Source organism: Bos indicus x Bos taurus, chromosome 15 (assembly GCF_003369695.1).
Source record: "Bos indicus x Bos taurus breed Angus x Brahman F1 hybrid chromosome 15, Bos_hybrid_MaternalHap_v2.0, whole genome shotgun sequence".
NCBI lineage: Eukaryota > Metazoa > Chordata > Mammalia > Artiodactyla > Bovidae > Bos > Bos indicus x Bos taurus.
The window spans coordinates 62,534,652-62,546,356 of NC_040090.1; the positions used below are offsets into that span (position 1 = coordinate 62,534,652).

The 11,705-nt window shown below is 41.5% G+C and overlaps 1 long non-coding RNA gene across 1 annotated transcript; it reads right to left on the minus strand.

The window, feature by feature from the left end:
- Positions 1 to 747: 747 nt before the first annotated feature.
- LOC113905130 lies at positions 748 to 7,317 on the minus strand. Its single transcript, XR_003514602.1, has 3 exons — positions 7,181 to 7,317; positions 6,568 to 6,765; positions 748 to 2,372 (listed from the first exon to the last, which is right to left on the minus strand). It is a non-coding gene; the product is annotated as an uncharacterized LOC113905130 (long non-coding RNA).
- Positions 7,318 to 11,705: the final 4,388 nt, after the last annotated feature.

An 11,705-nucleotide genomic window follows, 5' to 3' on the forward strand; every position in this document is an offset into this window, starting at 1 on the left:
GCCTTTCTTACATTGTTTCAGAGACTCAGTAACAGTTTAGATATAAAAAACAAAAAACTCTTTTGCTACTCATCTTGAAATACAATGAGAAATTTATCTATGTGAGAAACAGCTTGAATTGCAGACATCAGATTTGTAATCTGAGGTTTGGAGTCTGTATAAAATTTTTTTTGGCTTCCATTGAATTCGTCATGGTTGTATATCTCCTAATTAGTATTCAAATCTACCCTGAAGCTTCCGTTTTGGATAACTGCTTATCTCTTTGAAATTTTCCAGTCAGGGCCTCCAAAGTGAATTTTGCACATGCCACAAAGGCTATATTTTATGTATTCTCAGTACATATCACCAAATGTTTTGCAAATACATCCATCTCCTTTTGTGTGACTTGGTAACAAACAATTCTAAGTAAGTTAGTCAGCCTGAAAATTGATGATATATACAAATTTTACATTTTATAAAGAGTTTTAGCCTATATCTTTAAGTGAATATAATAATAATATACATGATTTAATCTTTTAGTCACAGTGAAAATAGCATGTTTTTCTTCTGTGTCAAGACTAGCCCATTATGTTATATATGTACCCCAAATTATAATATATATTCATGTGATTTTCACATTTATGTTCTCTTAACAACTTCATTGGATGGCATACTGACATATTTAACAACTTTTAAAATGCAGACTTTTATTTTTTATTTTTCTAGATATAAAAACAAAACAGTAAAAGAAACATGTAGTTATTTCTATAAAAAAGCAGTCTACAGAATGAGGAAAAATAGTTGCAAAATAAAAAATTCCTGCAAATCAATTAAAAAGAGTTGATCCAATGACAAATCAGCAAAAGACTTGAATAGGCATCTCCAGAGAGAGGATTTTCAAATGCTGCATAAACACATGAAAGATGCTCAATTCCACTGGCCATTAGGAAAATGCAAATTAAAAACACACACCCGGGAGAATGGATACAGTAAAAAAGACGGGAAATGCTAGTTCTTATAAGGATGGAGAGCAGTCAGAATTTTGATCCATAGCTGGTGGCCATGTGTGATCACTTCGGAACTCCGGTTGATGGTAGGTACTAACGTTGAGCATCTCCATATCCTCAGATGCAGGACTTGTCCTAAGTTAATACCTGACCAGGTATAGTCATCAAAAGGTGCACAGAACTATTTACATAACCCCAAGCTGGAAAATACCCACCTGTAGGTCACTATATGGTGAATAAATTAAGATATGTCTGTACCACAGAATACTTTACAACAAAGAGAAGCAACAAACGACAACTACCTACAACAATGTGGATAAATCTCACAAACTTGAAGAACAAAGAATTCATATTTTATGATTCTATTGATGTAAAATTCATGAATAAGCAAAAACAATTTATGACGTTTGGAGTCCGGATGGTGGCCACTGTCAGGGGATGGGTGACTGGCAGGGGAGACGTGGGTGCTGCTGGGAGCTGGTAATGTTCTATTTCTTGGTCTGGACACTTACATGGGAATGTTCATTTGGATGGTTTCATGAAGTGTCCATTAATGATATGTGCACTTGTAAAGTTGTATGATATTGAAACAGTGCAATAAAATAATGTAATAAAAATGTACCTTTCACCCCAGATACTGGTGATAACTTTGCAATAGACTGGAGCCCAGGATTAAAGTTGGTGCTCAGCTACGTCTCTAGGGAGTTGCTGATCTTCATTTCAACATGTTTAGGTCACTGTTCTGCATGAGAATAATGAGTATAATAATGCTTGGGAATTTTTCTCTTTGCAAATTATATGTGACAAAATATTAATGTTTGTTCCTTGGAACCAAAGTATTTGGTGATTTTTAAAGATATAACAATGTTTTAAATGCTTCAGATTAAAACCAAAACAGTAGTAGGTATCATTATGGAACAGTGGGAGAATCCCAAATGAGAAGGCAGTAGATCTGGTGACTGTCTGTTCTCTTCCAGCTGGGTGAACTAGGGCAAGTCCAAGTCTCAGCTCCAGTTCTTTAAGGTTAATACCTGACCTGCCCGAAAGCAGAGGGATTAACTCTGGGACCTAAGATCCACCATCTGTTGATAAAGTTTTATAAGTGACTGATGATATTACCTGTTCATACCACAATTCATTTCCAATCTTGTGTTCTGCTGACATGTTCAATGATAAACATAGTCGCAAACAAAAAACACAAAAATGTTGCAAAGTATATAGCAAAGTATGGTCTCAGTGCTGTAGGTCACCCGAACATCTCACCTTATCTTCATCTGCAAGCTGATCTCTTGTTTCTTTTGGGAGTTTTTGCTCTGCAGCAAGGATGCTTTTTAGGAAGTGTTCCATGTGGGTAAAAAGGAGAAGATCTTTGTTTTTCTTAATATACTGTAGAGAGTATGAAAGATGAATTATAATAAACTTAAGATCTTTGCTCTCATTTATTCTAAGCACTCTTGAATCTTCTCGCCAGTACCTCAGAGTACTATATCCAGTTCTGCTTTCTTAAAATAAAATGAGATCTCTTCATAAATGGTGGTTGGCAGAGTACTAATTAATACAAGCTCCACAACTATCTCTGTCTTGGGAAAGAGGCTTTTAATACTTCTGAGCTTCAGGTTTCTCATCTGTAAGTTAAGAAGAAAAGTAACATCTACCCTATAAGAGCATGCTGCTAAGTTGCTTCAGTCGTGTCCGACTCTGTGCGACCCCATAGATGGCAGCCCACCAGGCTCCCCCGTCCCTGGGTTCTCCAGGCAAGAACACCGGAGTGGGTTGCCATTTCCTTCTCCAATGCATGAAAGTGAAAGTGAAGTCGCATGGGGAAGGTTCAATGAGATAATGTATGTAAAACTCTCAACAGAACACCTGACACATGGCAAATGTGTAATGTTTGCTAGTATCTGCCTCCTAGATTGAAAAGTTTTGTGACATAGCATCAGTGTCCACATAAATCTATTCATTAGCACAGTAAACATATTAAAAGCCTGCTCTGAGGCTGGGATGTGGGTTATATCAGATAAAGCAAACAACTCTGCCCTCATGGAGCTTATATTCTAGCAGGGGAAAAATGGAATAAGCAAATGTAAGTAAATCCTGAGGGGCTTGCCAGGTGGTGCAGTGGTAAAGAATATGCCTCCCAATGTAGGAGACAAAGGAGACATGGGTTCAGTCCCTGGGTTGGGAAGATCCCCTGGAGGAGGAAATGGCAACCTACTCTAGTATTCCTGCCTGGAGAATCCCATGGACAGAGGAGCCTGGCGGACTGCAGTTCATGGGGTTGCAAAGAGTTGGACATGACTGAGCGACTGAGCACACGTGCAGGCAAAAGTAAATTCTGTACTATGTTAGGACATGATATAGGATAAAGAAAAGTAGAGCAAAGAGAGGCTGATGAACAAGGTAAAGAGGGTGGCAGAGTAAGACAGGCTTGTCAGGATAGTCACTGAGGTGACATTTGAACAAAGACATGAAGAAGACAAGGGAGTCAGGCATAGACCAGCGTTTCTTAAACTCAGTGCTACTGACATTTGGGGATGGATGACTTTTTGTTGTGGGGCTGTCCTATCCACTGTAGGCTGTTTAGGGGCATCCGTGGCCTCTAGCCACTAGTTAATAGTCAGTAGCACCAGCTCCTCTGAGTCAGACCATCAAAAGTGTCTTCAGAGGTTGCCAAATGTCCTGTCAGGAATAAAATTGCTTCTGTTGGGAGCTACTGCCTTAGAGGAACGAGCATTGCAGGTAGAACCCTTAAGATCACTGTCCCTGGAGTGTCTGAAGAACAGCAAGGAGGAAAATGTGGTTGGAGGTAAATGAATGAGGGGAAGAGTAGAAAGTGACAGAGTGAGACACAAAGGGGACCTGACTTCTTAATTTTTACCCCAGTGAACTGAGAGAACACAGCAGGGCTTTGAGCAATCCCAACTTTTATTTTCAAAGGATGATTATGACTACTGTGCTGAGAATAGACTGAAGAGAGACGAGCCTGGGCTCGGAGATGAGTTAGTAGGTCTGATGGTAGTCCAAGCAAGAGATGCCTTGCATCAGGTTGGCAGCAGTGCAAGTGATGAGAAGTGATCAATTATAGATATACTTGAATGTACAATTTGTGAAGGATGAGTTTCTGAAGAATTTCCTGATGGATTGGTTGTGGGGTGTATGTAACAGAGACGTTTGGCCTGAAGAGAAGACTTTGGCTTGAAAAATCAGAACACAGTTGCCATCAGTGGAGATGGGGAACCCTTTAAGTGGAGCAGCTTTGGAAAGAAGGTTGGCTTTGGGCATGTTGAGTCTGAGCTACTTATAAGACATTCCCCTGGAGATGGTTAGTGTGGGTGTTAGTCACTCAGTCGTGTCCGACCCTTTGTAACCCTATGGACTGTAGCCAGCCAGGCTTCTCTCTCCATGGAATTCTCCAGGCAAGACTACTGGAGTGAGTTACCATTTCCTTCTCCGGGAGATCTTTCTGACCCAGGGATTGAACCTGGGTCTCCTGCATTGCAGGCAGATTCTTTACTGACTGAGCCACCAGGGAAGCCCAGATGGTTAGTAAGCAGTTGGATATATGAGCTGAGATAGAGTTGGGTTGAGGGTGAAGAAAAAATTTGAGAGTTGTTGACATATAGATGAGATTTAGATGACATATAGATCTCATTTAGATGAGGTTTAAAGTAAGAAGACTGGATAAGATCCCCAAGGGGAGTGAATATAGAAGAGGACAGGACTGAATCCCGTCCCTTGAACATTAAGAGGCCAGGGAGAGGAGGAAGTATCAGCAAAGGAGACTGAGAAGAAATAGTCAGAGAAGGAGCAGGAAAACTAGAGGTCGCCAGTGTCCTGGGACTCAAGTAAAGAAGGTAGATCGAATTGGAGAAAGTGATCAGGTGTGTCAAATGCTGCTATTAGGTGAGGACAGAGCGTTGACTATTTTCTGAGATTTGTGCTAGACTGTAACAATTTTGTAGGAGAAGGCAATGGCACCCCACTCCAGTACTCTTGCCTGGAAAATCCCATGGATGGAGGAGCCTGGTAGGCTGCAGTCCATGAGGTCGTGGAGAGTCAGACACGACTGAGCGACTTCACTTTCACTTTTCACTTTCATGCACTGGAGAAGGAAATGGCAACCCACTCCAGTGTTCTTGCCTGGAGAATCCCAGGGACAGCGGAGCCTGGTGGGCTGCCGTCTATGGGGTTGCACAGAGTCAGACACAACTGAAGCGACTTAGCAGCAGCAGCAGTAACAATTTTGTAGGAGAAGGTGATGGCACCCCACTCCAGTACTCTTGCCCAGAAAATCCCATGGATGGAGGAGCCTAGTAGGCTGCAGTCCATGGGGTCGCGAAGAGTCGGACATGACTGAGCGACTTCACTTTCCCTTTTCACTTTCATGCATTGGAGAAGGAAATGGCAACCCACTCCAGTGTTCTTGCCTGGAGAATCCCAGGGACGGGGGAGCCTGGTGGGCTGCGGTCTATGGGGTCACACAGAGTTGGACACGACTGACGTGACGCAGCAGCAGCAGCAGCAACCCTTTTGTAATCTGGATGACCAACGTCACTATCACCATCAACTGCCACAAGATAAATCAGTAACTAATGGAGATTTAATTACAGGGAGATGTATATGGACTATTTCCTTAGCATTTAGGTGATAAAGAATCTAGTCTCAATTCTACCACTACAAATAGCTGTATGGTTTGGAGCAAACTGCTTAATCTACCTTTAAATACAAATGTGACTAAAAATATGTAGGCTACCAAGATTGCTCGGTGGCTTGAATGAGACTATGTATGTGTGTGTGTGTATACACACATATATATGCCTTGAAAATGTATGAAATTTTATATACATAAGGAAAAAAAGATATGCTCATTTATAACTCAATGAATTGACCTTTAATGGAAGAATAGAAGATAGTCTTTTTAACATCGTAGATTCAAATTTTATATTTTAATAGTTAAAAAGCTGAGATAATATTGTTATAAAAGTACTTAATAAGTATTAAGAATGCCATTGTCAAACTTGCGCAGAAAAGAGCATACAGTAAGTTTGGGTAAACAAGCTACCACTTGGGCATCTAAATGTAGTCTTTAAGTCACAGCAAGTTTTATAGATGGAATTCTGCTTATTTATTGATAATATGTTAATGGGACATGAATGAACTGTGGAGCCATATTTGCAATCCCCATGAGCCAGGTCCCCCCTGTCTGCCCTGTAGAACACAGGGCTTAAAAAATACTGTCATATGTGGTTTGAGAAGCAGCCTGAATGTCAAGGCAATGTGCCATCTAGGGAAGCAAGAAACACCTGCATAGGTCATTCACGGAGGCATTTAATCTGTGAAGGAGTCAATTTTAAAACCATGTGCTACCCAGGGAACTTTGCTCAGTGTTACGTGGCAGCCTGGATGGGCAGGGAGCTTGGGGGAGAATGGATTCATGTATATGTATGGCTAAGTCGCTCTGTGTGCACCCAAGACTACCACAACATTGTCAATCAGCTATGCTCCAATATAAAATAGAAAGTGTAAACAAAAAGCACAAACAAAAACAAAACCACGGGCTACACAAGTTAAAGTCAGTTACCTCCTCCGACGACTCTGGCTCCAAGTGGGGCTCATGCTTTCTTACAATGAGTTTAGAGAGAAGGTCTCTTCCTCTTTCAGAGATGGGCTGCTCTCCCAGCAGAAGAGCACTTATGCTTTGGCCAAGTTTACTGTCCTGGGAAACTGTCGACATTCGCAGAGTGATAGAGAATGCTTCCCTGAAATAGGCCTTCAGCCCCTGGTCGGGAAAAGTGAGAGCGGCAGATCAGTCTGGCATCTAGGAAATGGCAGGTGAAGCTTTAAAATTACAGTTGAAAGAGAAATGGGGCTTGAGATGGACCATCTTTACTCGCCCGCTTGTAATTCTGGTGAGGTTCAAATACTGTCAATGAAATATCCACAGGAAGGGGTGATGCTGTTCTCAGAGGAAGGCCACTTCTCTCCAGAATTCTTAGAGAGCTGTATGCATTTTTCATATGCTGCCATGGGAAATTTGTTTGGGAAAATCTTAGCCAGGCAGTAGGAACCAAGGGCCACCGGTGGGACTTAAGTAGATCCGAAATATTTCAAAGCTTATAGCATTTACTATCTTGGGGAATGGGTGTGAGTCATAAAGTAAGAGAAGCAAAAATCCCTCTGCATGTTATAAATACCTTGTAAAATGACCTCAGAAAGGCAGGGTTGGAGTCCTGGTGGAGGTCATCGGCAGCGATGTGGGCCAGACAGTGGATCAACAGCAGAACAAAGCTTCCCACCGACGCCAAACACTCTCTCTCAACAAACAGTGTGTTTTCAGCTCTCTGAGTGGAGAAAATACCCAAACATGGGTATGTCAACCTCAGGGAATATTTCCACTGCCTCTCTCTTTTTCTAGTTTTATCTGATCTAAAACAACTTTGGGAATCATAAAGTTAGAGACTCTCTGGGTTAAGTGCAAATTTATTGAAGGGAAGATTCAGAGGGCAAGGGAAAATTGTTTTAGCTTAACTGTCTGAATAAGTCATTTTCTCCATCATCTCCCATCTTTTTTTTTTTTTTTCTACGCCTGGCTTACAGAAATACAGAAAACAAACTTGCAAATTCAGAGAAAACCTATTCATGTATCTCTGTTTATTTATTTATTTTTAATCCATGAACTCCAAGTACTGTTTCCTTACTCAGTGGTCCTCAGACTTAGTGTGAATAAGGATCATTTGGGCGTGATTCTATTTTGGGGACCCATCCCAGGATTTCTGGTTCTGTGGGCTTTAGGTGGACTCGCCATTTCCATCTTACCAAACTCCCCAGGTGATTGATAGACGAGGGTCCAAGGACCACAGTTTGAGAAGCATTGTCTTATGCGGCTCTCAGATTTTCTTTGTCTTTCATGCCTTTTTTGTAATCAAGTTCTCAAATCTCTTGTCTTGCCTAATTGATTTGAAATAACTCCTTGTTAATTCTCTTAAGAGGTGATAGGTTGGCATGGAAAAACCTTAGATAATTTGGAATCAGATAGTCTGAGATCAGTTTCTGGAATTAGCTGCAGGTGTCAGCACAGATGCATGGTTAAAAAATGAGTTTGATGTAAAATTCATCTGGACTTGAGTTTTGACTCTTGGCACATTGTGATCTTGGGCAAGTAACTTGGCCTCTCTGGGACTCAATTTCCTAATGCATAAAATGGAAACAATAGGAGTACCCTTCCCCAACCCTTGGGGTTAGGTGGCTATAAATTATAAAGGAGATAATGCCAAGTTCCTGGCACATGACACTCCATGACTCCTGAGTTTGTGTCCCCATCAGTAAGATGGGAGTCAAGATTGCTTACTTCACAGATGCTTTGAGGATCAAGTGAAATAATACCTGGAGAATATCATACATGGGTAATTTTTGGTCTTATTAAATCCCCTAACAACTTGCCATGAAATTAAAAGATGCTTACTCCTTAGAAGGAAAGTTATGACCAACCTAGATAGCATATTCAAAAGCAGAGACATTACTTTGCCAACAAAGGTCCGTCTAGTCAAGGCTATGGTTTTTCCTGTGGTCATGTATGGATGTGAGAGTTGGACTGTGAAGAAAGCTGAGCACCGAAGAATTGATGCGTTTGAACTGTGGTGTTGGAGAAGACTCTTGAGAGTCCCTTGGACTGTAAGGAGATCCAACCAGTCCATCCTGAAGGAGATCAGCCCTGGGATTTCTTTGGAAGGAATGATGCTAAAGCTGAAACTCCAGTACTTTGGCCACCTCATGCGAAGAGTTGACTCATTGGAAAAGACTCTGATTCTGGGAGGGATTGGGGGCAGGAGGAGAAGGGGACGACAGAGGGTGAGATGGCTGGATGGCGTCACCGACTCAATGGACGTGAGTCTGAGTGGACTCCGAGAGTTGGTGATGGACAGGGAGGCCTGGCATGCTGCGATTCATGGGGTCACAAAGAGTCGGACACGACTGAGCGACTGAACTGAACTGAACTGAACAACTTGCTAGCCAAGTATAAGCCACTTGCTTGTCTTCTAACCTTGGTTAGCAGTCCCCTCTCACAATCACTGTTTTCTGTCATAGTGTTTAAGGTCCATATACACCAGCTGAGCGGACCACCATGGCACTGCCAGTCTACATGTTGGAGGAACTACCAGGACAGGAACCATTTAGATCCTTCTCCATAGAAAGATGCTGACTGTGCAGGATTTCCTGAGCTTGGAACCATGCCTCTTACGGGAAACACCAGTCTGGAACCACTGGCTTCGATATGGACAGATTCATTAATGGGCACAAAGCCATTGTGATTCTCTGGGCACAAGCCAGGACATAGCCATTTCACTAATTAGAGAAAGCTCTTACATGGGGACATTTATTATGCCTTAGCCAGATGACTTATTACCTAGAGGGAGTAAAACATCTGAGAACTTAGAGAGAAAAATATTCTATAACATTTGTTCTTTTTTGCTCCTGTCTTTACTAAACCTAGAATTTGACAAACCTCACACCTGGGATTGGGAATTTGAAATACCTGATAGAAGAAGGAACCTTGGAAGGCATTGTCTGAGGCTCCCATGGCAGGAAGACGAGAAGCAATCTGCAGGGTGATTTTTGGAGCCTGAAAAGAATAAAAACAAATACAAACGAAACCTATCCCTCTGCTAAAACATTCTCATAGCACCAACCAATAATGGGAAGTAAATGAACTGGGGTATCAATTAAAATTATAACAGGATAAGTGGATTCAGTGTAGACTACAGGAAAGTGGAAGGAGTATTTATTAACTTGGTGATGGAAATTTATGCTAACTACAAGGTTTGATTTGCCACTTTTCTAAACAGAGGTTCAGTAGCAATTAGGCATGAAGGCATCGGGCCAGGATGCCTGCCTTCTAACCCTTTTGGTTGTGTGTTCTTGGAAAAGTTTCCTCACCCATTCTGTATCTTCTTCCCCTAACTTTAAAATGAGAAAAAAAAAAAAAATAGTATCTATGCCATTTGGATTTTGTGAAGATTAAGTGAGTTAATTCAGACAGATTAATATAACAGTGAAATGGCAGCCGACTCCAGTACTTTTGCCTGGGAAATCCCATGGACAGAGGAGTCTGGTGGAATACAGTCTGCGGAGTCTCAGAAGAGTTGGACGTGACTGAGCATGCGTATGCATGTGCAATAGAACATTTTGTGTCATGTAAGTCATTCGCTTTGAGTATCAGTTATTTCACCTACAAAAAAATTCCATTGTCAAAAAAACATTCCACTGTCTCATAGAATCAGAATTCAGGTTACTAGGTGTAAACAAAACAAAGTATACAAAGTTGCTTTCTACATTATAAAGTCCATACAGACTTCATGTTAAAGACAATGAATGTTGAAGCAGTGGTGGATCTCTCAAATCAGAGGAGAGTCTGTTCTCTGCCTGTATTCTTCTTCCCATTATCCTATCATTTGAGAGATTAGGCTTTCAATTGGTAAAATGATTCACTCAGAAGAGAGACTTAGAATGTTCTCTGTCCCCGGTGCTTCAGCCTAAGGAATATCTACTACCTCAAAGCCTCCTTCCTGGTGACCCTGCCCTTCTAAACTCCATGGATGACTGCTCCACAGAGACCAGAACCAGACTCACCTGAAGCTGGGGGCTGAGGAGGTGGAGGATGGACAGGCCATGTTGGTAAACCACGAACTCCCTGGCAGAGAGGTCTGTGGACAGCACAGGTATCAGCTCTTCCTTCTGCATTATCTGAGGTTTGGGGAGATCTTGCAAAGAGCTTTTGAGGGCTGCAGACAGTAAGACTTCACTGACTATTCTGTGCAGTAACAATACACTAATTAAACAACAACGACGCAATTCAACTTAGGAAAAGGTGTATTTGGATCTATCCATCCATCCATCCGTCCATCCATCCTCCTGTGCTAAAGCCTCCTATATGTACATTGTGGCTCAGGCCCTCTGCCAGTCTTCATGGAAAAGAAACTTGAGTCCCAGTCATTAGGAACAAAGGCACCAGAACAACAGAGTCAGGGTCCAGAAAAGATGGCAACGCATTTTCTTCTATTTCATAGGGTTGTTTGGAGCATTAAAATGTAATGTACTCAGAACAGTGTCTGGTACCCAGTAAGCACTCAGTAAATGTTAATTGTATTAACAGTCTCACTTCCCCACAAAATTGTCTCTATTGAGCCTTGGGTCTTAAAACATTTTCTATTTTCTTTTTATTCTTGAGAGGACAATTAAAAAAAAGACTTGAGTAGCATGGTATAGGAAAGAATGCTGAAGGAGCATTCTGGAACCAGAACTCCCAGAGGTTGCAAAGAGCTTTTGAGGGCTGCAGACAGTAAGACTTCACTGACTATTCTGTGCAGTAACAGAGGTTCTGGTCCAGGTTTGGTAAGACTCTGGGAAAGTCACTTAACCACTTTGAGTATCAGTTATCTCATCTATAAAAAAAATTCCACTGTTAAAAAAATATTCCACTGTCTCATAGAATCAGAATTTGGGTTACCATGTGTAAACAAGACAATGTATACAAATTGCTTTCTACATTATAAAGTCAATATAGACTTCATTATAAAGACAATGAATGATGAAGCAGTGGTGGGACCCCTCAAAGGAAGGCTCACTCTCTGCCTGTATTCTTCTTAGTTTACCCCAAGGGGAGGCAGAATTAATACTGAGAATGATCAAGTTCTGGGGACAGCAAATTCTGTAAAGGGTCAA